This window comes from Scyliorhinus torazame, chromosome 18 (genome assembly GCF_047496885.1).
Source record: "Scyliorhinus torazame isolate Kashiwa2021f chromosome 18, sScyTor2.1, whole genome shotgun sequence".
Classification (NCBI taxonomy): Eukaryota; Metazoa; Chordata; class Chondrichthyes; order Carcharhiniformes; family Scyliorhinidae; genus Scyliorhinus; species Scyliorhinus torazame.
The window spans coordinates 59,600,237-59,627,697 of NC_092724.1; the positions used below are offsets into that span (position 1 = coordinate 59,600,237).

Consider the following 27,461-nt stretch of genomic DNA (forward strand, 5'->3'; position numbering starts at 1 on the left):
GACCAGATTGAAAGAAATGCAATTGAAACGTTACTTAAACTGGAATGAGTGTTTTGGGCCTGGGATGTTAAGCATGGACGAGGTAAAGGGGCAGGTGTTACACCTTCTGCGATTGCTTGGGAAGGTACCATGGGCGATGGGAGAGGAGTTGGGTATGGTGGAAGAGTGGCCTAGATTATCTCGGAGGGAACGGTCTCTGTGGAGTGCTAACAGAGGGAGTGGAGGGAAGATGTGTTTGGTGGTGGCATCACGCTGGAGTTAGCGAAAATGGCGGAGGATTATGCTTTGCATATGGAGGCTGGTGGGAGAAATGTGAGAACACGGGGGACTCCATCCTTGTTCTGGGAGGGAAGGACAGGGGCAAGGGTAGTGGACCGGGAGATGGTCCGCACACTGTTGAGGGCCCTGTCAACAACTGTAGGTGGGAAATCGTGGTTCAGGAAGAAGGAACACATTTTCTAAGCACCATTTTGGAAGGTGGCATCATGGGAACAAATGCAACGGAGGCGAAGGAGCTGAGAGAAAGGGATGGAGTCCTTACAGGGTGTAGGGTGCGAAAAGCTGTAGTCCAGATAGACGTGGGAGTCAGTGGGCTTGTAGTGGATATTAGTAGATAGTCTATTGCCGGAAATGGAGACAGAAAGATCAAAGAAGGAAAGGGAAGTGTCTGAGATGGACCAGGTGAAAGTGATGGAGGGTGGAAACTGGAAGCGAAATTGATGAATATTTCCAGGTCCGGGCGAGAGCATGAAGCGGCACCAAAGTAGTCATCAATGTATCAGTAAAGGAGTTGTGGGAGGGACCCGGATAGGCCTGGAACAAGGAATGTTCCACATACTCCATAAAAAGGCAAGCGTAGCTGGGACTCATGCGGTTACCATTGCTACACCTTTGATTTGGAGAAAATGGGATGAGTTAAAGGATAAGAACGGGTTCAGCCAGGCGGAGGAGAGGTGGTGGTGGATGGGAATTGTCCAGGCCTCTTTTCGAGAAAGAAGTGAAGAGTTCTCAGGCCATCCTGGTGTGGGATGGAAGTGTAGAGAGATTGCACATCCATGGTGAATAGAATGCGGTTAGGGTCCGCGACCTGGAAGCTGTCACTATGACGCATTGCATCAGAGGAATCCTGGATGTAGGTGGGGAGGGAATGGACCAGAGGAATGAGGATGGAGTCAAGATAAGAGGAAATAGGTTCGGTGGGGCAGGAGCATGCTGACACAATGGGCCAGCCGGGACAGTCCTTTTTGTGGATTTGGGGAAGTAGGTAAAAGCTGGCTGTCCGGGGTTGGGAGACTATGAGGTTGGAAGCCGTAGGGGGAAGGCATCCGGAGGAAATGATGTCGTTAATGGTGTTGGAGATAATGACTTGATGTTCAGTGGTCTGGTCATGGTCCAGGGGGAGGTAGAAGGAAGTATCTGAGAGTTGGCGCACAGCCTCTGCGAGGTGGAAGTCAGTATGCCAGCTGACAATAGCATCCCCTTTGCCGGCAGGTTTGATTTTGATTTGATTTGATTTATTATTGTCACATGTATCAGTATACAGTGAAAAGTATTGTTTCTTGCATGCTGTATAAACAATGCATACTGTACATAAGGAAGGAAGGCGTGACTGCAGAATATTATGTTACAGTTATAGCAAGGTGTAGAGAAAAGATCAACTTAATTGTTTGATGACAAAGTCGAGGTTAGACCTGAGGGAGTGAAGAGCAGAAAGTTCAGAAGGAGAGAGGTTGGAATGGGTGAGGGGGGCCGAAAAATTAAGACGGCCAATGTCCCATTGACAGTTCTCAATGAAAAGATCGAGTGCAGGTAATTGTCCCGCCAGGGGTGTCCACTTGGAGGCTGAATGTTGGAGGCACATGAAAGGATCAGTGGAACGGGGGGGGAGGATTCTTGCCCAAAGAAGTGGGCACGGAGACGAAGGCGATGAAAGAAGAGTTCAACATCATGTAGAGCCCGGAATTCATTGTGGTGGGGACATATGGGTACAAAACTGAGTCCTTTGCTGAGAACAGCACGCTCAGCCTCAGAGAGGGGAAGGTCGGAGGGTATGGTGAATGCGCGCCAAGGGCTGGGAGAAATGGGATATGAGGGATTGGGACCTGGGGGAGGGCCTAGGATGGGCAGCGGTATTGATGAGTTGCTGAAACTTGCATTCCTTAACATCTGCAAGAACAGGAAAAGTTTCTTGTTAAGGCATCGAGTGATGCAAGAATTAAATGAAACTGGGGACAGGGACAGCTTTGAGAGAGAGTAAGATGGTGCTGCTGGAGAGAGATGTTGAGTGTCTTCATGTGGCGGTGCATGGCACTGAGTGTGGCTTTCAGGATGCGGCGAGAGCAGCAGTTGGAAGAATGTTGTATATCCTGGATGTACCTGTAATCCTGGAGGTTGCATGACCCATTTGTTTTCATCCCATTTCATTTTAATTGTCTTTTACCATTTCATTCTCTCTTGTCTTTCTTTATATATATTTAACACCCCCCCCCCCCCCACCCCCCCCCCATCTTATCCACCTTTTCTTACCCTTTCTCCCTTTGCTTCCCCCTTCCCCTCCTTACATATCTACATTTGTCACAGTTAACCCTCTAATGTTAGTTTCTCTGCTGTTTGGCCTCTCACATCTTTTCCTCTCTGGGAACTGCCATTAGTACTCTTTCCCCGTGGTTTCTGTGGCCATTAGCACCCCGTTTCCCTGGGTTTCTGTGGCTATGGCTCATCTTTCATTCTCACTCCACAGTATAAATATTTCCTACTTTCTCTGTTTTATAGCTTTGTGAAAGGGCCATCTGGACTCGAAACGTTAGCTCTTTTCTCTCCCTACAGATGCTGCCAAACCTGCTGAGATTTTCCAGCATTTTCCCTTTGGTTTCAGATTCCAGCATCCGCAGTAATTTGCTTTAATTAATTGTAACTCCATGATGAAATGACAATTTCTTCATCAGGAAGAATTTAATAATAATCGCTTATTGTCACAAATAAGCTTCAAAGAAGTTGCTGTGAAAAGCCCCTAGTCGCCACATTCTGGCGCCTGTTTGGTACAGGCCGTTGCAGGAATTGAACCCGCGCTGTTGCCTTGTTCTGCATTATGATACGGTTTAAATCATAGCCTTGTTGCAGCGATTGACTTTGTAGCTTACTGAATCACAATGCAAAAGCGCTGTTTCCAGTGACACATTGGATTTGATGTGGTGCTCACTTGCACCTCATCACACTTTGCTCTCACGTCATTTATTATGCCAGCTCAAATTGCAATCTTGCATTGTGTGGCTTGTTGATGGATCCTATTTTATAGCAAGCAGAGTTGTATTGCTTTGCAGAAAATGTTTCACTCTGTCACCCCTTTGATGCCATCTCATATTGTTGGGTCTCATGTCTGTAGTAGCTGTTCCTCGAGAAGAAGAGTTGAAAAAAGCATTTTTGCCTTTTTTGTGTCTTCTAAACACCAGCATGGAGCGCATGGATACAGATACAATGTATTATACCTGTAGGAAATTGTTTAGGAGCTAGGAGACAAGGGGCAGGATGCTCCATTTCTGAGATTAATAATAATAATAACAACAATATTTATTAGTGTCACAAGTAGGCTTACATTAACACTGCAATGAAGTTACTGTGAAAAGCCCCCAGTCGCCACACTGCGGTGCCCTATTCGGGTACACAGAGGGAGAATTCGGAATGTCCAATTCACCTAATACGCACATAATTCGGTACCTGTGGGAGAAAACCGCAGCATCGGAGGAAACCCATGCAGAAGGCCAACGCAGTATTTATGGACTTTCACGACAGCAAAACTGGCGCCAAACCTGGACCGATTCTGCCACTGTTAAGGAGCTAGCACCAGCGTCACATGGAACACATTCGATTCCAATGGAAAACAGTGCGTCTTATTGTCTCACTGTTGTTTGCACAATGATGGAGTGCAAGCAAGGGGCAGGGGAATCAGTGGGGGGTAGGATGTTTGGCGCCATGGGCAGGAGTTCTCAGGCTAGCTGGACGAGCTAGCTCACAGGAGCGCAGTGGGGGGTGATTAGGTGGTTAGAGTTTTAGAGGGGGGTGGGATTGTTGTTTTGTCTAGGTGAGGGGGGACTGTTCATGGGGGTGGGGCAATTGAAGTGCAATAACGAGAGAGTTGGTGACTGTGGACGGCTGAGGGAGGGCCTGGCGGGTTGAGGGATGCGAGCTGGTGGCTGGCCCAAGAAGGGTTATGGTTAATTGGCAGGGGAGGGCGGGTGCCCCCCCGACCAAACTGGTCACATGGAATGTGCGGGAGCTGAATGGGCCAGTCAAACAGTCGCGCGTGTGCGCTCAGGAGGAGTTTAAAGGCGGATGTGGCATTTCTACAGGCAACGCATTTGAAGATTAGGGATCAGATTAGGCTGAGGACGCGATGGGTTGGACAGGTTTTTTTTGAGGTTGGATCACCAGCTGCACTGGGTGGACTTGCAAGTGGACTGGGGGAAGGGGGGGCCGCACTGGAGATGCTAATAAATAAGTGGGTAGCTTATTCCTGAGCCGAGATTGGACTGGTCGAGTCTGCGGTTGGGGAAGGTTTCTGCGATGGCGAAAGAGCTAAAGCGAGCACTGTGGGGGGACCTGTGGAGGTTTGGGAGGCCGAGGGAGAAGGAATTTTCATACTTCTCCCATGTGCTCAGCGTGTATTCATGGATCGATTACTTTGTTGTGGATAAGACATACTGTGGTGGGTGGGAAGCGGGGGTCGACTCAGGGCACTCGGCGATTGTGGTTTCTGACCACATGCTGCACTGAATGGACTTGCAAGTGGACGCGGGGGAGGGGGGGGCAATGCCCGCACTGGAGATTATATATGGGATTGTTAGCAGAAGAGGAGGTGTGCGAGTGGGTGAGGGCTGCCATTTGGGGGTACGTGTAGCTGAATGACAAGGAGTAGGTAGCGGTTGCCCCGCTTGCACTCCACCATTGTGCAAACAACAATAAGACTATAAAGATATATTTAGAGTGGTTTTATAGGTCGGCGCAACATCGAGGGCCGAAGGGCCTGTACTGTGCTGTAATGTTCTATGTTCTAAGAAGAAAAAAAGGTGCACTCACCCTCCACCATCCGCGGACCTACCACCAAAGCATCCCATGAAAGAGCTAAACAGCCTCAAAGAAAAGTTCTCCCCTGGCCATCACCCAAGACAAAAGAACCCAGCACAATACAGCAAAAGAGGGGCAGAGAGAACTCACACCTCATTCAATTCCCTCCAAAGTTCAATTTCCTCCCTCTCCTGCTATTCATTGTCTCTCAAGAACTCCATTGCCTCCTCCGGTGTTCCAAAGTAGTATTCACAGCCATTGTGGGTCACCCAAAGATGGGCCGGGTACAGCATCCAGAACTTCACTCCCTTCTTGAAGAGGGCAGCATTGCCCTGGTGGAATCTGGCTCTCCTCTTTGCCAGTTCCGCGCCCAGGTCTTGATATACCCAAAGCTTGTTGGCTGTGATATCGATTCGGACGCACAGGAGAATGGAGCAAACAGAGATGGCAAGGCTGGTGAAGGAGATCCTGCGGGTAGATGGGAGATGTTTGGAGGCCCCGGAGGCAGGCTTATTGAAGGAGCGGCAGAAGTTTGGGTTGGTGTCCACGGGGAAGGCAGTGGGAGAGTTCAGGAGAGCCAAGGGGGCAGTGTATGAATATGGAGAGAAGGCGAGCGGGATGTTGGCTCACCATTTACGAAGCAGGAGGTGGCAAGGGAGACTAGAAAGATGAAGGATGGAAAGGTGGGCCTGGACCCGGTGGGGGTGAATGGTGTAATGTTCCCTGTATTTTCGGATGGTGAGGTCATTGTAGTTGAAGTGATCAGAGAACATATGGCTGTGTAAATGGACAAAACTGTTTATTAATGAACTAAAACACGAAAAGTTTTCTGTGATGTCTACTAAGATTACAGTTTGATATGATGGCTAAATACAAACAACTATGATTAACTATTATAATTACTGTTGACTCAGGAGCTGCTGGATCTGTGACTGCACTCTGTGACTGCTGTCCAGCTTCGGTCTCTCTGTGCTATCCAGGAGAATACATCTCCCACATGTGGGTGTCTTCCAGTGACCTTCTCCGATCGTCACGCCACCTGTGTCTGGATGCTTGAATACTAATCTATACATACAGGCACTAATGGTTACCTACGGTTTGGTCTGCTCAGACGAGGAGGAGCCTAACAGACATCTACAGACACTGAAAGATGCCCTCGTATGAACAGGATGTGGCGTTTGACTCATCGATCGACAGTTCCAACGCGCCACAGCAAAAAACCGCATCAACCTCCTCAGAAGACAAACACGGGACACAACCGACAGAGTTATCTTCGTCGTCCAGTACTTCCCCGGAGCGGAGAAACTACGACATCTTCTTCGCAGCCTTCAACACGTCATTGATGAACACGAGCATCTTGCCAAGATCATCCCCATACCCCCACTACTTGCCTTCAAACAACCATCAACCTCAAGCAAGCCATTGTTTGCAGCAAACTACCCAGCCTTCAGAACAGCGACCACACCACCACACAACCCTGCCATGGCAATCTCTGCAAGACGTGCCAGATCATCGATATGGATACCACTATTACATGTGAGAACACTGCCCACCAGGTGCGTGGTTCATACTCGTGCAACTCGGTCAACGTTGTCTACCTCATACGCTGCAGGAAAGGATGTCCCGAAGCATGGTACATTGGCGAGACCATGCAGACGCTGCGACAACGGATGAATGGACATCGCGCAACAATCGCCAGGCAGGAATGTTCCCTTCCAGTCGGGGAACACTTCAGCAGTCAAGGGCATTCAGCCTCTGATCTCCGGGTAAGCATTCTCCAAGGCGGCTCTCAGGATGCGCGACAACGCAGAATCGCCGAGCAGAAACTTATAGCCAAGTTCCGCACACATGAGTACGCCCTCAACTGGGACCTTGAATTCATGTTGCATTACATTCACCCCCCCACCATCTGGATGGGTTTGCGAAATCCTACCAACTGTCCTGGCTTGAGACAATTCACACCTCTTTAACCTGTGATTATCCCTCTCTCCAGTTGTTCCGTCTGGACCTATAAAGGCTTAATTACCTGCAAAGACTCATATTCAAAGCATCGTCTTGCATCTTTGACTTTGTCAATATATGAGCTTCTGGAGCCCACCTCTTCATTCATCTGAGGAAGGAGAAGTGCTCCGAAAGCTAGTGATTTGAAACAAATCTGTTGGACTTTAACCTGGTGTTGTAAGACTTCTTACTGTGCTCACCCCAGTCCAACGCTGGCATCTCCACATCATATTTACAGCAAGACAGCCCTGCTCCTGTACTCGAATCATCTCATTATGAACGCAAGCATATCATTTGCCTTCTTTATCGCTTGCTGCACCTGCATGCTTACCTTCAGCAAATGGTGTACGTGGACATCCAGGTCTCATTCCACATTCCCCTCTCCTAAATTATGGCCATTCAGATAATAGTCTGCCTTCCCGTTTTTGCTACCAAAGTGAGTAACCTCACATTTATCCAAATTATACTGCATCTGCAATTCATTACTCAACTTGTCCAGATCACACTGAAGAATCTCTGCATCCTCCTCACAGTTCACCCTCCCACCCAACTTTGTGTCATCTGCAAATTTGGAGATGTTACATTTCATTCCCTCATCTAAATAATTAATATATATTGTGAATAGCTGGGGTCCAAGCATGGTTCCTGCGGTACCCCACTAGTCACTGCCTGCGATTTGGAGAAGACCTGTTAATTCCTATTCTTTCTTTCCTGTCTGCCAACCTGAATTCTATCCATCTCAATACACACTAATCCCATGCACTTTAATTTCACACGCTAATCTCTTATGCGGAACTTTGTCAAAAGCTTTCTGAAAATCCAAATAAACCACATCTACTGGCTTCCCCTCATCAACTCTACTAGTTTATCCTCGAAGAATTCCAGTAGATTTGTCAAGTATCAATTCTCTTTCATAAATCCATGCTGACTCTATCTGATCCTGTTTTCCAAGTTCCCTGCAATAAAATCTTTGATAATGGATTCTAGAATTTGCCCCAATACTGACGTCAGGATAACGGGCCTATAATTCCCTGCTTTCTATTTACCTCCATTTTTAATTAGTGGGGTTACATTAGCCACCCTTCAGTCTGTAATTACTGTTCCTGAGTTGATAGAGTCCTGGAAAATGGCCACCAATACATCCATTATTTCTAGAGCCACTTCCTTAAGCACTCTGGGAAGTCCTACCAAGCTAGACATTGATTTCCTCATCTGAGCCAACACTTTGAGAAAAAAAACAGAAAATTCCGTAGATAGTCTAAAAATTAGGGCCAGATCCTTTTGGAGTGAAATTAGGAAACACTTCTACATTCTGCAAGGATCCTCCTATTAATCCCTGTTCGTCCCTTGATAATTCCATTTATTTTCTTTGTTCTTGCTTTTATAATTTTTGTATCCTTTGACTGTCGGCCAATGTACTGTTTATTTTGCAGGGCTCTTAGCGGATAGTCTATGCTGATTGGTGTTGACTGTCCTGGAATGCTCTGCCAAGGATAGGAAAGTTTTATGTGGTTTTTAGTTTAGTTTCATTTTGAACAGAAGCTGGATGGTCAGAGTTCTGATTTCTCTCTCTCACCTGATGGATTCTTTATGAAGGTCCAGAGTAAAGCCCTTCCTCTCTGCATAGCCAGATTGAGCTGCAAAGAAAATCCAGTCCAGCACCAGCTGCAGGCAGGATCAGTAGCTTAACAACGCGTTTTAAATCTTGCGCAGGAAACTCTGTTCTATCTCAGAACAGCTGTTATACATCCTGGTGGAGTTGGAAGCAAATAGGAATTACACAGGCCTGAGGCGGTTCTTTTGAGTGAAGGCCCAGATAAATATAAATTAAAGTGACTCCCCATAGGAATCCTACAGTTTGGGAGTTCAGACTGAAGGTTTTGGCCAGAAGATCCTCGTTACCCATCCAGCTAGTGGCTCTCAATCGCTCTGCGGGCTGGAAGGACAGTCTTCTGCTGCAACAATTTCAATATCTGAAGCAAGGGTGCTCATATTCCATTTTGGATTGATCCTATTTATTTTTCCCCTCCCTCTCCCTCTGCGTGTAAATGTCTTGTGTGTAGTTGGGTAGAGAGTGGGACGGTAAAAGGGGGACTATTGATTGATTAATTGATTTATTGTCACATGTACCAAAGTACAGTGAAAAGTATTTTTCTGCAGCCAAGGGAAAGTACACAGTACGCACACAGTAGACAAAAAGTATAATCCACAGAGTACATTAACAAATAGTACATTGACAAATAGTGATTGGTTACAATGGGGGGGGGGGGGTTTTGTGCTACGCTTCCCGAAGTCGATGATCAGTTCCTTGGTCTTGCCGACATTTAGAGAGAGGCTGTTTTCTGTACACCACGCAACCAAGTGATCTATCTCCATTTTATTGGTCGTTGTTTGAGATACGACCCACCACTGTCATATCATCCGCAAACTTATAGATCGAATTGGGGTTAAATCTTGCCACAAAGTCGTGTGTGTATAGGGAGTACAGTAGAGGACTGAGCGCACATCCTTGCAGGGCCCCAGTGTTGAGGACTATTGTGGAGGAGGTGCTGTTACCTATCCTGACAGATTGAGGTCTGTTGGCGATGAAGTCAACGATCCAGCTGCACAGGGAGGGGTCAAGTCCAAGATTGCAGAGTTTGGTTATTAATCTTGTCGGGATAATGGTGTTGAAGGCAGAGCTGTGGTCCATGAACAGCAGTCTGACTTAGGTGTCCTTGTTGTCGAGGTGTTCGAGGATTGATTGTAGGGCCAGGGAGATAACATCTGCTGTGGACCGATTGAGGCGTAGTTGAGCGGTAGATTAGCTGGCCGTTATTCCAGTATTATTGCACATCTTGGGGCTCGATTCGCCGAACCCCGATGCCAAAATCGCTTTCGGCGATGGGGTGGAGAATCCGCGATGACAGCGAAATCAGGGGCGGCGCCGCTTTCGCGATGTTCTGCCCCATGAAATGGCCTCCGAACATTAGCTGAGGCCTGCCCACAATGCTCCGTCCCTGACCGGCCAAATTCCCGACAGCGTGGGTCGCATGTGGTCTCACCCTTTGGGCACTCAGCATGGTGGATGCGGACTCAGTCAAGCGCCACCTCAGTCAGGGGAGGGCTGATCATATTCAGGGGGGTCATATTCGTGGCTGGGGGCACTGTGGTTGGGCAGTCCAGGGAACGCGAGCCAGCCGAAGGGGGGAACTATTTTGCGGGCTGGGTCCTCAAACAGCTTCCGCCACGAAGCACGGCCACGGACCCGGAAACTCTCCAGGCCGTATCGGCAGCTAGAGCGCGAGCTCTACGCTGCCTGGCTGCTAGTCCCCCCGGAAGAGGGAATCAGTGGCCGTTTAGCGCCACTTTTCCTGGCGTAAAAATGCCACCATTTTCAAACCTGTGTAGGGGCTTTGTCTCCAGAATGGAGAATCCAGCCCTTGATCTCTATTTTGTTATAAATAAACAATTGTTGTGTTTCACTTATAAATCTGGTCTCTGTATGTCATTGGAGCAGCCAAGGGCAAAGATCTCAGAAACTTTGTACAAATTATTGGTTAATTTACTTGTGTTGGGACTCTGGGGCCTGTGGGGCTGGAACTGACCGTGCACTAGCCCAGGGTACAGTAACAATACAGAGAATGGTAGAGGTTTGGAACACTTTTCCACAAATGCCAAATGATGGGAGATGCTAGATCAATTGTTAATTTTAAATAGGGATTAATAGATCTTTATTATTTTCAGGTATTCATAATATGGGGAAAAGGCGCTCCATGGAATTACGTTCAGATCTGCCGTGTTCTTATTAAATGGGGGAACAGGGACAGAAATGCTAATGCCTGTTCTTATGTTCCCATTCGAAAACTCTTGCCACTTCCCCTTTTGTCCAGACTTGTTGTAAACCATTCCAGCATGACGTCATGTCGGCGGGGGGGTGGGGGGAATAATCTTAACGTGGGGGACGATGCAGCGAGAGAGTGCGTCAATCATATTTAAATGTGTGGTAATGGGGTTCCTGATCTTTCCTGGCAGGACTCCCATTATGTCATTCGCGGGAGGCAGGGACAATCTAAACAAGAAACCCGACTGGTGTGAATGCCGTTTGGGGACTCCTGTTGGCTTCTCGCCCCCACCAGCTCCCCTGTCCACCCAAAAGGGAGGCAGAAAATCACAGCAAATATTTTGAATACTGTGTGGGTGATGTTGCGGCTGAATGCGCCGTGAGTGCAAACACCAACATGGGAGCAAAATTTCGCAAGAATTGGAAAGCGAGATTTTTGACAACAAGGTTCTCACCAAAAGGAACACGACGGGATTCTCGGAGGATCGGTGAGACGAAAATCACCCCCATTTCCTACCAAATCAGGGGTGGAGCCGTTTTCACAATTCTCCGCCCCCTCCAAATTGGCGTACTTTGTGAGTACGCCGCGTGCCATATCGATGGCCTCAGGACACTGCCTGAGACCCACCCCCGATGCTCTGCCCCCGACCGGCTGAGTTCCCGACGGCGTGGGTCTCTCATGGTCTCACCCGCGGCATCTCTGTGTAGCAGCTGCGGACTCAGTCCAGCCCCGCCACAGTCGAGAGAGGGTCGATCTGCAGGCAGGAGGGACTTTGTCATGGGCTGGTGGCACTGTTGGGGGTGGTCATGGCTCATGAGCCGGCCAAAGGGGGGCATTATTGTGCAGGCCGGGTCTGCGCACGGCGGGTGCCATGTTGCACGGCTATGCCGCTGCAGGCCGCCGCCGCGCGCATTCGCCGCCATGGACCCAGCAATTCTCCGGGCCGTATCAGCAGCTTGAGCCGGGTGCTTTTCGCTGCCCGGACACTAGCCCCCAGCCAAACAGAGGATCGATGGTTGTTTTGCGCCGAATTTTCAGGCGTTAATTGTCACCGTTCCCACACCGGCGTGAGGACAGCGCCTCATAATCGGATAATCCAGCCCCAGGAATCTCATTTCAATAAATTGTAATATAATTAGCGACTTCTCCACCATATGATCCCCCCAACTTTATAATTTGGCAGACTTACAACTGATTTTTAAAAACATGAATGATTTGAGGGGAACCTATTGGGGAGGCACGGGTACGTATAGTCCCCAAAGGGGAAAGGGACATGCCCGGACAGTATCGGGGAGGACCCTCTGGAGAGCTTTATTGGGGGAATTCACCTTATGTATGGGGGGTGATTTGCCCCAATACCTGTTGTGGTGGGCAGGCCTCCCCTTACCTGTTGGGGGAGTGGGGGTGAGGTCTTTTTTGGTGCAGATTGCAGCCCCTTTTAAAAATGTCATCCCAATCTCTGCGGAGCCAGAGTTGCTGACTCTCTCAGGCCCCGCCCCTCCAGTGTGAAGGCAAAATTCGTGCCATCAGATTTGTTGTGCTGAGCACCATAGAATCTGGAGCGAAAACCCAGCTGTGCAGCTGGAGAGCTGCATGCCAGATTTCTCACCTTGGCCAACACTCTGAACACAGAGTGCATGATTCCATTCAGAGCAAAGGAATAGCTAGGGAAAGAGTAGGCCCGTTAAGGACCACAGTGGTCATTTGTGTGTGGAGCTGGAGAATGTATGTAGGGTTCTAAATGAATACTTTGTGTCAGTGGTAACTCATCAGATTGACAGTGTGGGTATAGAAATCAGCGAGAAGGACTGTAATAAAATTAAAGAGGTCAACATAGACAGAGACGAGGTTCTGAGTAGCCTGGCAGGCTTAAAAGTAGACAAATCTCCAGGGCCAGATGAAATGTAAATGTTGAGTGAGACAAGGGAGGAAATAGCAGGGTCACTGGCAATAATTTTCAATTCCTCTCTGGCCACAGGAGAAGGTGCTGAAGGACTGGAGGATAGTCAATGTGGTACCTTTATTCAAGAAGGAAGGAAGGGATAAACCAGGAAACTAGAGGACAGTCAGTCTAACCTCAGTGGTGGGGAAATTATTGGAAGCAATTCTGAGAGACAGAATTAATCTGCATTCAGAGAGGCAGGGATTAATCAAAAACAGTCAGCATGTTAAGGGAAGGTCATGTCTGACCAACCTTTTAAAAAATTAATTTAAAGTACCCACTTCATTTTTTTCCAATTAAAGGGCAATTTAACACGACCAATCCACCTACCCTGCACATCTTTGCGTTGTGTGGGTGTGACCCATGCCAACACAGGAAGAATGTGCAAACCCCACACAGACAGTGACCCGGGGCCAGGATCGAACCTGGGTCCTCAGTACTGTGAGGCAGCAGTGCTAACCACTGTGCCACCGTGCCACCCATATCAGACCAACGTGATTGAATTTTTTGAAGATGTGACCAGGAGTGTAAATGAGGGAAATGCATTTAACACAGTCTACTTGACTTTTGCAAGGCTTGTGATCAGGTTCCACATGGGAGACTGATAGAGAAGACATGGGATCCAAGGAAATTTGGCAAATTGGATCCAAAATTGGCTGAGTGACAGGAAGCAGAAGGTAATGGTTATGGGATGCTTTTCTGACTGGAAGCCTGTGTCCATTAGGGTCCCACAGGGATCAGTGTTGGGGCCGTGCTGTTTGTGGTTTATATAAATGATTTAGATATGAATGTAGGAGGGTTTATCAGTAAGTTTGCGGATCACTGTCTGTGTGGGGTTTGCACATTCTTCCTGTGTTGGCGTGGGTCACACCCGCACAACCCAAACAAAAGTGGTAGGGTGGTAAATAGTGAAGAATATACCTGTTGATTACAGGAGTATATGGACAGACTGGTCAGATGGGCTGCTCAATGTCAATGGAATTCACTCGGATAAGTGTGAGGTATTGCACTTAGGCGGGGCAGACAAGACAAGGGAATACACAATAAACAGCAGGACCCTGGGAAGCATCAGGGATCAGAGGGAACTTGGTGTGCAGGTACACCAGTCCCTTAAGGTAATACAGCAATTGGATACAGTGGTTAAGAAGGCATATGATATACTGTTGCTTGCCATTTTAACAAAAGACCCTGCTCCCATGTCCACATGTCTGTTCTTGGCCTGCTGCGATGTTCCAGTGAAACGCAATGCAAACTGGAGAAACAACATCTCATCTTCCGGTTAGGCACGCTACATACAGCCTTCCGGCCTGAACATCGAATTCAACAAATTCCGATGATCAGCCCCACCTTGACCCATTTGTTTTTATTTCATTTTAACTGTCTTTTACCATTTCTTTCTTTGTTAATTTACATTTAATTTTCCCCCCCCCCAATCTTATCCACCTTTCCTGCACCTTTCTCTTCTTTGCTTCCCAATTCCCCTCCCCCCACACCTACAGTTCATCCTCTGATGTTAGTTTCCCTGCTGTTTGACCTTTCACATCTTTTGTCCTCTCTGGGGACTGCCATTAGTACTCTTTCCCCTTGGTGTCTGTAGCCATTAGCACCCTGTTTCCCTGGGTTTCTGTGGCTATGACTCATCTTTCATTCTCACTCCACAGTATAAACATTTCCCACTTTCTCTGTCTGTTAGCTTTGACAAAGAGTCATCGGACTCGAAACGTTCGCTCTTTTCTCTCCCTACAGATGCTACCAGACTTGCTGAGATTTTCCAGCATTTTCTCTTTCATATGATATACTTGTCTTTATTAGTGGAGTCATTGAGTTTATGAGCAGGGAGATTATGCTGGAACTGTATGAAACATTGGTTAGCCCACAGTTAGAGTATTGTGTGTAGTTCTGGAATCCACATTGCAGGAGGGACGTGATAGCACTGGAAAGGGCGCAGAGGAGATTTACCGGGATGTTGCCTGGAATGGAGAGATTTAATTATTAAGAGAGATTAGATAGACTTTGATTGTTTTCCTTGGAGCAGAAGAGACTGAGGGGGGACATGATTGAGATGTAATAAAATTATAAAAGGCATAGATAGAGTAGACAGGAAGAAACATTTCCCCTTGGTGGATGGGCCAAGGGGCATCAATTTAAGGTGAGGGCAGGAGGTATCGAGGGGATGTGAGAAAAAGCCTTTCTACCCAGAGGGTGGTGGGACTTCGGAATTCGCTGCCTGAAAGGATAGTGGAGGCAGAGACCCTCATAATATTTAACAAATATTTAGATGTACACTTGTGATCCCAGGGCAGACAAGGCTATGGGCCAAGTGTTGGAAAATGGGATTAGAATGGTTAGGTGGTTATTTTTGACCGGCATATACCCGATTGGCTGAAGGACCTTTTCCGTGCTGTGTGATTCTATGACTCCAATACCCGTACTTTTATGCTCAATTTCTTTCATTATGAAGGATAACATTCTATTAGCCTTCTTAATTATGTGCTGTACCCGCTGACTAATATTTTGCAACTCATGCTCTAGAAAACCTCGATCCCTCTGCACCTCTGGATTCTGCAGTCATTCTCCAATTAACACCCTGCTTTTTTAATCTTCCTGCCAAAGTGAACAACTTCACATTTCTTTCTTACTCACTCAACCTATCTATATCTGTCTGAAGACTCCTTCAGCGGCATTCTCCCTTCTGGGGACTAAGTCCCCACGCCGGCGGGAGAACCGGCGCCAACCACTCCGGCATCAACAGCCCCCGAAAGTGAGGAATTCGCCGCACTTTCGGGGGCAAGGTGGATGCCAGAGGGCTTGGCACCGCTCCAGCCGGCAGCAAAGGGACGGCGCGAGTTCGCGCATGCGCCGAAGGGCCAGCGTGATCTTGCGCATGCGCGAACTACCGGCGTGGTTCCGTGCATGCGCAGACCGGCCGGTGTATTTTGGCGCATGCGCTGGGGGTTCTCTTCACCGCGCCGGTCATGGCGGAGCCCTACAGGGACCGGCGCAGAAGGAAGAAGTGCCCGCACGGAACAGGCCCGCCGGCAGGTCGGTGGGCCCTGATCACGAGCCAGGCCACCATGCCCCCCGCCCCCTCCCCCGGGGTCGGATCCCCCCGCGCCCCTCCGTGGACATACCTGCCAGGTCCTGCGGTGTGGGACCATCCGTAACTTATGTCCTCTTTGTCAGGTACTTTCCTATCTCTCTTTGTTTCACCTGCAAGTTTAGCTACCATGCCTCGCTCCCATCTTATACATCATTAATGTAAATTGTATAAAGTTGAGGCCCCGCACAGACCAGTGCGGAACTCCACTCATCACAGCCTGCTAATCAAACAAGGACCCATTTACGCATACTTTCTACTTCCTTCAGCCAGCCAATCCACGCTGATATGTTATTCCTACACCCATGAGCTTTTATTTTCTGCAATAACCTTTGATGCAGCACCTTATTAAATGCCTCCTGGAAACCGATGTACAGTACATCCACCAGTTCCCCTTTATCCACAACACAGGTTACTCCTTCAAATAACTCTTCGTAAATTGGTTAAATATGATTTCCTTTTCGCAAAACCATGCTGATTCTTCCAAATTACCTTAAGTTTCTCAAAGTACCCAGCCATATCATCTTTAACATTTGACTCTAACACCTTCCCCATGACAGAACTCAAGCTAACTGGCCTAGAATTTCTTGTTTTCTGTTCCCTTCCTTCCTGAATAGAGTACGAAGTCTTATAACGCCAGGTTAAAGTCCAACAGGTTTGTTTCGATGTCACTAGCTTTCGGAATCACACCTGAGGAAGGAGCAGCGCTCCGAAAGCTAGTGACATCGAAACAAACCTGTTGGACTTTAACCTGGTGTTGTAAGACTTCGTACTGTGCTCACCCCAGTCCAACGCTGGCATCTCCACATCATTCCTGAATAGAGGGGTTATATTTGCTACTTTGCAGTCTGATGGAAACTTTGCAGGATCTAGGGAAGTTTGAAAAATTAACACCAATGCATTTACTACCTCATGAGCAATCTCATTTAAGGTCGACACACTTGTTCATCAAATCTACTGGTGCCAAGAATAAAAAGATTCTCAAAGTGATTGCAATGTTTATTATTTTGCTCGACATCACCAGTACATGTAGCCCATCGTTTCTACACCAGTTGGATGATGTGGTTACATACGTTAAATACACAATGGGTTTGGTCTTTAAGTGAAGCTATAAAAATGTGTAAAAGCTGTTATTATTCCACTTTTTAAACTTGCAGCAGGAAATTAAAGCAATGGCGTAGAATGAGTAAGCAGCAGCAGAAATATTTCCGTCATTCTTTCAGGGGGAGTTCCATGAAGCTCTGGTTTAACATCTGGTTCCTTACACTATTGGATATAATGCATATCTTGTAATTCCGCAGTCCATTCGCACATCCTTAATCATTTTGATGTAACCTTGATCACCCCAGCCTGCACCCCAACTGGAAAATAAGAAAAAAGGTATATTAACATCACTGTTCCATTGAATTGACAGATTTGGAGAACTGAGGAGTTCCACATTGGAAATTCATAGATTTTGATGGCTGGTTGTGGACGCCTGATGCCTCCCACCAACCCCCACCCCCCACCAACCAACCCCACCATTGACAAATGTCATAAGCAATAAGCACCCACTACCCCTCGGTCTTATCAGCAACTCAAAAGTGTCCTGCTTTATTTCCATTGAGATTGTCATCCAACTCTGCCATAAATCCTTCACTTCCACGTAAACACATTGGGTGGCAGTTGTGGGATCCCCCCTCCCCCCACACCTCAGTGATGGGTATTCCAGCTTTGGAGGCAGCCTGCCATTGGTCAGTGGTGGGATCTTCCAGTCCTGTCGTTGTCAAAGGGGTTTCCCGTTTATTGCACCCCTGCTGTCGGTGAATCCGAGGACGAGGGGTTGCCGACGGCGGGCCTGGAAGATGCTGCCGGTGGGAACGGTCGGAAAATCCCACCCATTATTTAGCTTTTTGAATGCAGCACAGAAACCTGAAATTCAGTCTAACTGCCCTGTACTGGTGTTCCCTCTCCTCATGATCCTCCCTTTTAGTCCTTTCATCCTCATGTTCTTATCCAGCCTCCCCTTCAATGTATCTGTGTTAATCAGATCAACCGCTCCTCATGGGAACACTTTCCCCAATTCCACCATCCTCTGGATGAAGAGGTTCCTCCTGAATTTCTGATTGGATATATTATTGACTATCTTATATTGATCACCCCTAGTTTCAAACGCCCCCACAAGTGGAAACATTTTCTCCATTCCGAACGCAACAAATCCTGTCATAATCTTTTTTTAAATAAATTTAGAGTACCCAATTACTATATTTTTTTCCAATTGAGGGGCAATTTAGCGTGGCCAATCCACCTAACCTGCACATCTTTGAGGTGTGGGGGTGAAACCCATGCAGACACGGGGAGAATGTGCAAACCCCACACAGACAGTAACTCAGAGCCGGGATTCAAACCCGGGTCCTCAGCGCCATAGTCCCAGTGCTAACCACTGCGCCACATGCCGCCCTCCTTTCAGAATCTTAAAGATCTCGATTAGATCACCTCTCGACCTTCTCTTTTCTGAAGAAATGAGCTCTGGCCTGCCCAGCTTTTTCTGAGAAATTTCTCCTCAGTTCCACTTTCAACCTTGTGAATCTTTTCTGCACCTTCCCCAGTGACTTTGGATAGTAATCAGCAGGGGGAATTTTGGTGAATGCTTCCCTCCCTGTCCCAGGGCGACTGAGTAAATCCAGTTCTCTGTCACTCCCCAGCTGTGACCAGTTGTTTGTTGTTTTTATAAAGTACATACCTGTTTTTAACCAGCCAATAGTTCCTTCCTCTCTCACGTCCATATCCAACCACCAACACTCCGTGGTTTACTCTACGCCTGCTGCACTTTGCATTCGTGTAGATTCCTGTAGATAGACTTTTATTTTAAATATATCATTGTAAAATATATAGTTACTTTTCCCTTCCGAAAGATGTTTACTTTCCATCATATTTTCTGTTTTATTATCTTCTGGAATACAATCCACTCTACAAAATCCAGCTCCTTTTGTCACATTTATTTGTCAATTTTTTTGACTTTCCATATTATAAATCCCAATATCCTCACATCTGCCATTCCTGCATCCTCTGGACACAGCTTTAGTTTTTTTATTTCTTCCATTATCACTCCTTTGGCCTTCCACCAGTAGATCTGTTTGTTATTTAACCTATGTCCAACTTTAACCCCATTTAAGCCAAATTCAGTATTTGTATCGACTGGAATGTTACTAAAAATCGTGCTTGGGTTACACATTTCCAATTGCAATAAGTTTGTTCATCTTTTTGTGTCAATGTTTACCATTTCTCACATTTCACATTCAGTTTTGTTGTCACACATCTCAATGTAGGTGTGGGCTCTGGGCCCTGATCACTCACAGTGCTTCTGTGGAGTTACTTTCTGAATCTCTCAACTCCATTGTGTCTATTGGGCTGAATTTGCAGCTCCACGACGTTGGAATTGCGAATCGCGATCAGGCTCCGCCCCTCCATGATGCTCCGCCCCTCTGTGATGCTCCACCCCTCCATGATGCTCCGCCCCTCTCCAGGGCACAAATTGGTACAAATATTTACAAGCAGGGCCTGGGTGCCATGTTTGTTGAAAGGGTGCAAGAAGGTAAGAAAACTCAAAAACTCTCCAGAACTGTTGGGCTTGCTGGGGGTGGTGGCTGTCTGGGTGCGGGTGCGGGGAGGGGATAGCGGGGAATGACTTGGTGCCAGGCCAGTGGACTCGGGGTGTCCCCCTCAGGACCAGGGTGCCCTGGCTCAGACCGCCATTGCTGCAGGAAATTTACAGACCCCTAGCTGTTCACGCTGCTGACTGCTCACTGTGTCCTATAAATGTTCAGAGAGCCTCTGATTGCGGCTCACCGTGACCCTCTCTGCTGCACAACCAGGTGCCACTCTGTTGTGAGGATAAACACGGCCCACCTAGTGAGGAAATCCACAGTAGTCCCCCCTGGAGGAAACATGACAAAGGCCAGAGAGTCTATTGCTGACAATAGGTACCGGTACCCCTGTTGACAGGATGGGTGGTGAGGATAGATGCTCCCCGGTGCCACTCCCTGCTGGGGACTGGGGTGCAGTGCGGATGACAACATATTGAGGGGGCTGAGTGAGGGGTGGGTGTGGGATGGGGTTGGGGGGCATGCTGAGGGTGGCGCAGCAGTATAACTCAAGGTGACTATGTAACATGGTGGCTTTGAATGGGCAAGAGAATAAGGAAATACTCATCTTGCTAACATGTCTCCCCCCCCCCCCCCCCCCCACCACCACCTGCATAGAATGAATTTCGGAGTAGAGCCAGGAATGCCCGCTATCTACTTGGCCCCAGCTGCCACTGCAGATGCACAGGGCCCATTCAGGGACGACTCTGCCCAAGAGGAGCCTGTCCCAAGGTGCAGCCGGTGAGGCTGAAGTGCCGGCTGTCCAACAGGCAGAGTAGGAGGTGCAAAGGAGGCGCTGCATCAAGACACGTGAATGCTGTATCCTCCTGCCCTTCGAGGAGCTGCTGACTGTTTGTGTCACCCAAGAGTTTGACTAACCAGTGAGACTGTGCACCACCTGTGCTAGATGGTGGCGCAGCAGACACCACCGGGGTTTGGAGGAGGACACATGCTCCCGGTGGCAATCGAGGTGACGGTGGCCTTGAACGTTTATGTCTCTGGATCATTCTGCTCGAGCGGGGAGCTGTCTGGGATCTCGCAAACACCCACACAAAGGTGCATCCACAATGTGATGGATGCCCTATGCACCTGGCCATCAGATGATATAACCTTCAGGTTCGGAAGCACGTCCTCCTCCTTCGGGACGTTTGATTGCCCCAGGGCTACTCCATGGGATGGAGGTGAGACCAGAGTGAGCGTCGGAGGCTCCACCATCACCTGGCACTGCCTGTCCTGGATGCCCACCTTTATCTGCGCCATGGTCTTGATGCCCTCAACCATGGAACACTGAGACTGGGACTCATCTCTCAGTCATTGAGGCATGTCCCCCTGAGACTGTGCCATGTCCCTCTGAGGCTGTGCCTAGTCCCCCTGAGACTGTGCCATGTCTCTCTACTACTATGCCATTTTCCTCTGTGGCTGGCCAAGGTTCGTCAGCATCTGGCTAATGCTCTCGATGCCCTCAGCCATGGCCCTTTGTGCCTGATCCAAGCTCTGGAGCAATATCATTGTGGACCCAGGACATGGCTGCCTGTGACTGGGCTCCCCTGTCCTGTACCTCAGCCATCGACTGCACAGTGTGACCCAAACTTGGATGTCTTGACCCATGGCTGTGACTGTTTGCCCCAGGTCTTCCAATGCAGATAAGAACATAAGAACTAGGAACAGGAGTAGGCCATCTGGCCCCTCGAGCCTGCTCCGCCATTCAATGAGATCATGGCTGATCTTTGTGCACTCAGCTCCACCCTCCGGCCCGTACACCATATCCCCGAATCCCTTTATTCTTTAGAAAGGTATCTTTCTTTTTCTTAAAAACGTTTAAAGAAGGAGCCTCAATTGCTTCACTGGGCAAGGAATTCCAGAGATTCACAACCCTTTGGGTGAAGAAGTTCCTCCTAAACTCGGTCCTAAATCTACTTCCCCTTATTTTGAGGCTATGCCCCCTAGTTCTGCTTTCCCCGACCAGTGGAAACAACCTGCCCGCATCTATCCTATCTATTCCCTTCATAATTTTATATGTCTCAATAAGATCCCCCCCGCATCCTTCTAAACTCCAATGAGTACAGTCCCAGTCTACTTAACCTCTCGTCATAATCTAATCCCCTCAACTCTGGGATCAACCTAGTGAATCTCCTCTGCACTCCCTCCAGTGCCAATATGTCCTTTCTCAGGTAAGGAGACCAAAACTGAACACAATACTCCAGATGTGGCCTCACCAACACCTTGTACAATTGCAGCATTACCTCCCTAGTCTTGAACTCCATCCCTCTAGCAATGAAAGACAAAACTCGATTAGCCTTCTTAACCACCTGTTGCACCTGCACACCAACTTTTTGCGACTCGTGCACCAGCACACCCAGGTCCCTCTGCACAGCAGCTTGTTTTAACATCTTACCGTTTAAATAATAATCCATTCTGCTGTTATTCCTCCCAAAATGGATAGCCTCACACTTGACAACATTGAATTCCATCTGCCAGACCCTAGCCCATTCACCTAACCTATCCAAATCCTTCTGCAGACTTCCGGTATCCTCTGCACTTTTTGCTTTACCACTCATCTTAGTGTCGTCTGCAAACTTTGCCACATTGCACTTGGTCCCCAACTCCAAATCATCTATGTAAATTGTGAACAACTGCGGGCCCAACACTGATCCTTGAGGGACCCCACTAGTTACAGGTTGCCAACCAGAGAAACACCCATTTATCCCCACTCTCTGCTTTCTGTTAGTTAACCAACCCTCTACCCATGCTACCACTTTACCCTCAATGCCATCCATCTTTAGTTTATGCAGCAACCTTTTGTGTGGCACCTTGTCAAAAGCTTTCTGGAAATCCAGATATACAACATCTATTGGCTCCCCGTTATCTACTGCACTGATAACGTCCTCAAAAAATTCTACCAAATTAGTCAGACACGACCTACCCTTTATGAACCCATGCTGTGTCTGCCCAATGGGACAATTTCCCTCCAGGTGCCCCGCTATTTCCTCCTTAATGATAGATTCCAGCATTTTCCCTACAACCGAAGTTAAGCTTACCGGCCTATAATTACCCGCTTTCTGCCGACCTCCTTTTTTAAACAGTGGTGTCACGTTTGCTACTTTCCAATCCTCTGGGACCACCCCAGAGTCTAGTGAATTTTGATAAATTATCACTAGTGCGTTTACAATTTCCCTAGCCATCTCTTTTAACACTCTGGGATGCATCCCATCAGGGCCAGGAGACTTGTCTACCTTTAGCCCCATTAGCTTACCCAATACTGCCTCCTTAGTGATTACAATCATCTCAAGGTCCTCACCTATCATATCTTTATTTCCATCATTCACCGGCATGTTACTTGTGTCTTCCATTGTGAAGACTGACCCAAAAAACCTGTTCAGCTCCTCAGCCATTTCCCCGTCTCCTATTATTAAATCTCCCTTCTCATCTTCCAAAGGACCAATATTTACCTTAGCCACTCTTTTTTGTCTTATATATTTGCAGAAGCTTTTACTATCTGCTTTTACGTTCTGAGCAAGTTTACTTTCATGGTCTACCTTACTCTTCTTTATAGCTTTTTTAGTAGCTTTCTGTTGTCCCCTAAAGACTTCCCAGTCCTCTAGTCTCCCACTAATTTTTGCCACTTTGTATGTTTTTTCCTTCAATTTGATACTCTCCCTCACCTCCTTAGATATCCACGGTCGATTTTTCCCCTTTCTACCGTCTTTCTTTTTTGTCGGTATGAACCTTTTCTGAACACTGTGAAAGATTGCTCGGAAGGTTCTCCACTGTTCCTCAACGGCTTCATCATGAAGTCTTTGCTCCCAGTCTACCTTAGTTAGTTCTTCTCTCATCCCATTGTAATCGCCTTTGTTTAAGCACAAAACACTAGTGTTTGATTTTACCTTGTCATCCTCCAACTGTATTTTAAATTCCACCATATTGTGGTCGCTCCTTCCAAGAGGATCCCGAACTATGAGATCATTAATCAATCCTGCCTCATTACACAGGACCAGATCTAGGACCGCTTGTTCCCTTGTAGGTTCCATTACATACTGTTCCAGGAAATTATCCCGGACACATTCTACAAACCCCTCCTCAAGGCTGCCTTTACCAACATGGTTAAACCAATCGACATGCAGATTAAAATCTCCCAAGATAACCGCTGTACCATTTCTACATGCATCCGTTATTTCTTTGCTTATTGCCTGCCCTACCATCCTGTTATTATTTGGTGGCCTATAGACTACTCCTATCAGTGACCTTTTCACCTTACTATTCCTGATTTCCACCCAAATTGATTCAACCTTGTCCTCCATAGCACCAATATTATCCCTTACTATTGCCCGGATGCCATCCTTAAACAACAAAGCTACACCACCGCCCTTACCGTCCATTCTATCCTTTCGTATAGTCTGATACCCTTGGATATTTAACTCCCAGTCGTGACCATCTTTTAACCATGTTTCAGACTAAATCAGTCATTCACGATGATTTGCGCCATCAACTCAGTCACCTTATTCCGTATACTACGAGCATTCAGGTAAAGTACACTTATGCTGTTTTTTATGTCTTTGTTATGAATCCTAACACCTTGATCAGTAACTTTTCGCAAATTATTTTTCCTCTTACCCTTTCTCCTAATTTTCCTTGTCTTTGAACCCATATCTCTACATAATAACCTGTCACGTAACCTGCTGCCTTGCTCTCCATTAACCATTATCCTGTCCATAGCTTTACCCTCTCCTTCCCCCCAACTTGCTAGTTTAAAGTCCTTGTGACCAACCTATTTATCCTATTCGCTAGAACACTGGTCCCAGAATGGTTCAGGTGACGACCGTCCCAACAGTACAGGTCCCTCCTGCCCCAGTACTGATGCCAATGCCCCATGAAATGGAATCCCTCTTTCCCGCACCACTCCTTTAGCCACGTGTTAACTTCCCTAATTTTCTCAACCCTATGCCAATTGGCACGTGGCTCGGGTAGTAATCCAGAAATTATAACCCTGGAGGACCTTTTCTTTAATTTAGTCCCTAGTGTTTGATAATCCCCAAACAGGTCCTCTTTCCTAGTCTTACCTATGTTGTTAGTCCCAACGTGGACCACAACAACTGGATCCTCCCCCTCCCTCTCCAAAATCCTTTCAAGCCGATCAGAGATGTCCCTCACCCTGGCACCGGGCAGGCAACATACCATGCGGGACTCACGATCTGGCTTACAAAGGATGCCATCAATACTCCTAATTATAGAATCCCCTACAACTACCACTTGTCTTTTTGCTCCCCCCTCTTGAATGGCTTCCTGTACCACGGTGCAGTGGTCAGTCAACACATCCTCCCTACAGCCCTCTTCCTCATCCACACAGGGAGCAAGTACCTCATACCTGTTGGACAAGGTCAAGGGCTGAGGCTCCTCAACTCCTAAACTCAGGATCCCCCACCTGCCTCCCTTGCAGTCACACCACTCTGTCCCTGACTACTGACCGAATTAACAGTACTTATTCTACCGGGTGTGACTGCCTCCTGAAACAAAGCGTCCAGGTAATTTTCCCCCTCCCTGATATGCCACAGTGTGTGCAGCTCGGTCTCCAGCTCATCAATTCTGAGCTGAAGTTCCTCGAGCAGCCAACACTTGCTGCAGATGTGGTCACTGACGGTCTCAATGGGATCCACCAGTTCCATCATCATACAGCAACAGCACATCACCTGTCCAGCCATATTCAACTAGTTAATTAATTTAAATAATTTTAAAAAATGTTTTATAGAACCTCAAGGATAAACCCGAACACCAACAAAAACACAGCCCTCTCTCGCCACTCACCCGAACTCAGTCACTCACCTAAACTCAGATGCACTCTGTTCCAATCAGCACTCCATGTCTAAAGGCACTCCTGCCACACCTTTTGTACCCTGCCTGATTTCCAGTGAGCCAATAGGCCCGCTCCAGGAACTGAAGTCTCCAACTGCCACTCGACCTGTAAACTAAGCACTTTTAAATATGCACTCACCTCTCCCAGCAACCCTGCAGCCTGTGGCCTGCTCCAGGAACTGAAGTCTCTTTTAAATATGCACTCACCTCTCCCAGCAACCCTGCAGCCTGTGGCCTGCTCCAGGAACTGAAGTCTCTTTTAAATATGCACTCACCTCTCCCAGCAACCCTGCAGCCTGTGGCCTGCTCCAGGAACTGAAGTCTCTTTTAAATATGCACTCACCTCTCCCAGCAACCCTGCAGCCTGCGGCCTGCTCCAGGAACTGAAGTCTCTTTTAAATATGCACTCACCTCTCCCAGCAACCCTGCAGCCTGTGGCCTCAAAATGCCACAGATGCCACTCCATGCCTTGTTAACCCCATCTCCTGTACCTGAAGGTGGATGACTCCTCCAGCATTTATTTATTTATGAATTATTTTGTGACCTGTTTGATCAATATTGATTTCTGCGAGCTCCATTACACCCTGGAATTGAAAAAGGATCACACTGAATATTGTTCCAATTGGGCTGGGGTGTGCTGACCCCTATGGAAAAGTTGTGGGATACGTGAACTCTGGGATAGAGGGGCTGGTTTAGCACAGTGGGCTAAACAGCTGGCTTGTAATACAGAACAAGGCCAGCAGCGTGGGTTCAATTGCCGCACCGGTCTCTCCGAACAGGCGCCGGAATGTGGTGACTAGGGGCTTTTCACCGTTACTTCATTGAAGCCTACTTGTGACAATAAGCGATTATTATTATTATTAGAGTTGTCAGCCTCAAAGTTGGCCTCCAAAGTGTCTGTGCTTTCAGTGTTATGAGTGGTGTGCGATATGCTGAGCACATCATGCTGGTGAACGTCCGTTACCCTGACAGCGATCATGGTACTTTCATTCTGCACCCAGCCACTGTACCCTCAGCATTCGAGCTTCCTGTGAACCCTTTCCTGTGATTTTCATGAGTCGCTCTGAAATTCTGGGTCTCCAGTGGGTTCCATTACCATGACAGCCACTGCCTCCTCCAAGATACTGATATCCAAAAAACAGCTGTCGGCTTCTGACTGGCTGGCAGCTGTTGGTCTGAGGGCCTTCCAGACCTTGGTATCCTGATCCTGCGTAGCGCCCACCAGTGGCCTAACAGGTCCATTATTCGGCAGACCTTCCTCAAAGGGAACAACGTGGGTGGCTCACCAGCTCTGCAGCAGACAGCCAAGACCCCTGTCACCTGCATAAAATACCCTCCAATGTGCATTGGCCTCTGACTATTCAGCAATCACCAGCGATCAGAGCCTGTATCATGGTCAGGCACACAGGGGTTCTCATGGGGTTGGTCAGCAATTCCATGCTGGAAAGGTTGGGCACCATGTTTTGTGCAGAACCGTGTCCCAGGATGGAGTTGGACCACACCCATGTCAATTCACACTGACAACAGAACAGGTCTGACAATGCACTAAGTATTCTGATGCACACTCAACCTTTTCGTCTTTATTTCCTGGCATGGTGGCACAGTGGTTAGCACTGCTCATTCTGACTTTGGACGACTGTCTGTGTGAAGTTTGCACGTTCTCCTATGTCTGCGTGGGTTTCATTCGAGTACTCCGGTCTCCTTCCACAATTCTAAGATGTGCAGGGTCGGTAGATTGGCCATGCTAAATTGTCCCTTAGTGTCCAAAAGGTTTGGTGGGGTTACGGGGATAGGGCAGCGGTGTGGGCCTAGATAGGGTGTTCTTTCGGTGGGTTGAGCAGACTTGAATGGCCAAATGATCTCCTTCTTCATTGTAGGGATTCTATGATTCTGTGAGTCTATGCTCTCTGCAGCAGAACTGGTCTGAAATCCCAGGTGAGCTGGCACCCACACTGTCCTTTTCCACTGCCTTGGCTGAATTTTAGGGGTAGGGTAAGGGTGAAGGAAGGGGAGGAAAGGAAGAGGTTCACAATTGCACCATCAGCAGCTTGTAAACCACCAGAGGT

At 47.8% G+C, this 27,461-nt stretch overlaps 1 pseudogene; it reads right to left on the bottom strand.

Annotated features, from left to right (window-relative positions):
* Nucleotides 1-17,014: 17,014 nt before the first annotated feature.
* LOC140395237 (procathepsin L-like) overlaps nucleotides 17,015-27,461 on the bottom strand; it is a 184,091-nt pseudogene continuing 173,644 nt past the window's right edge.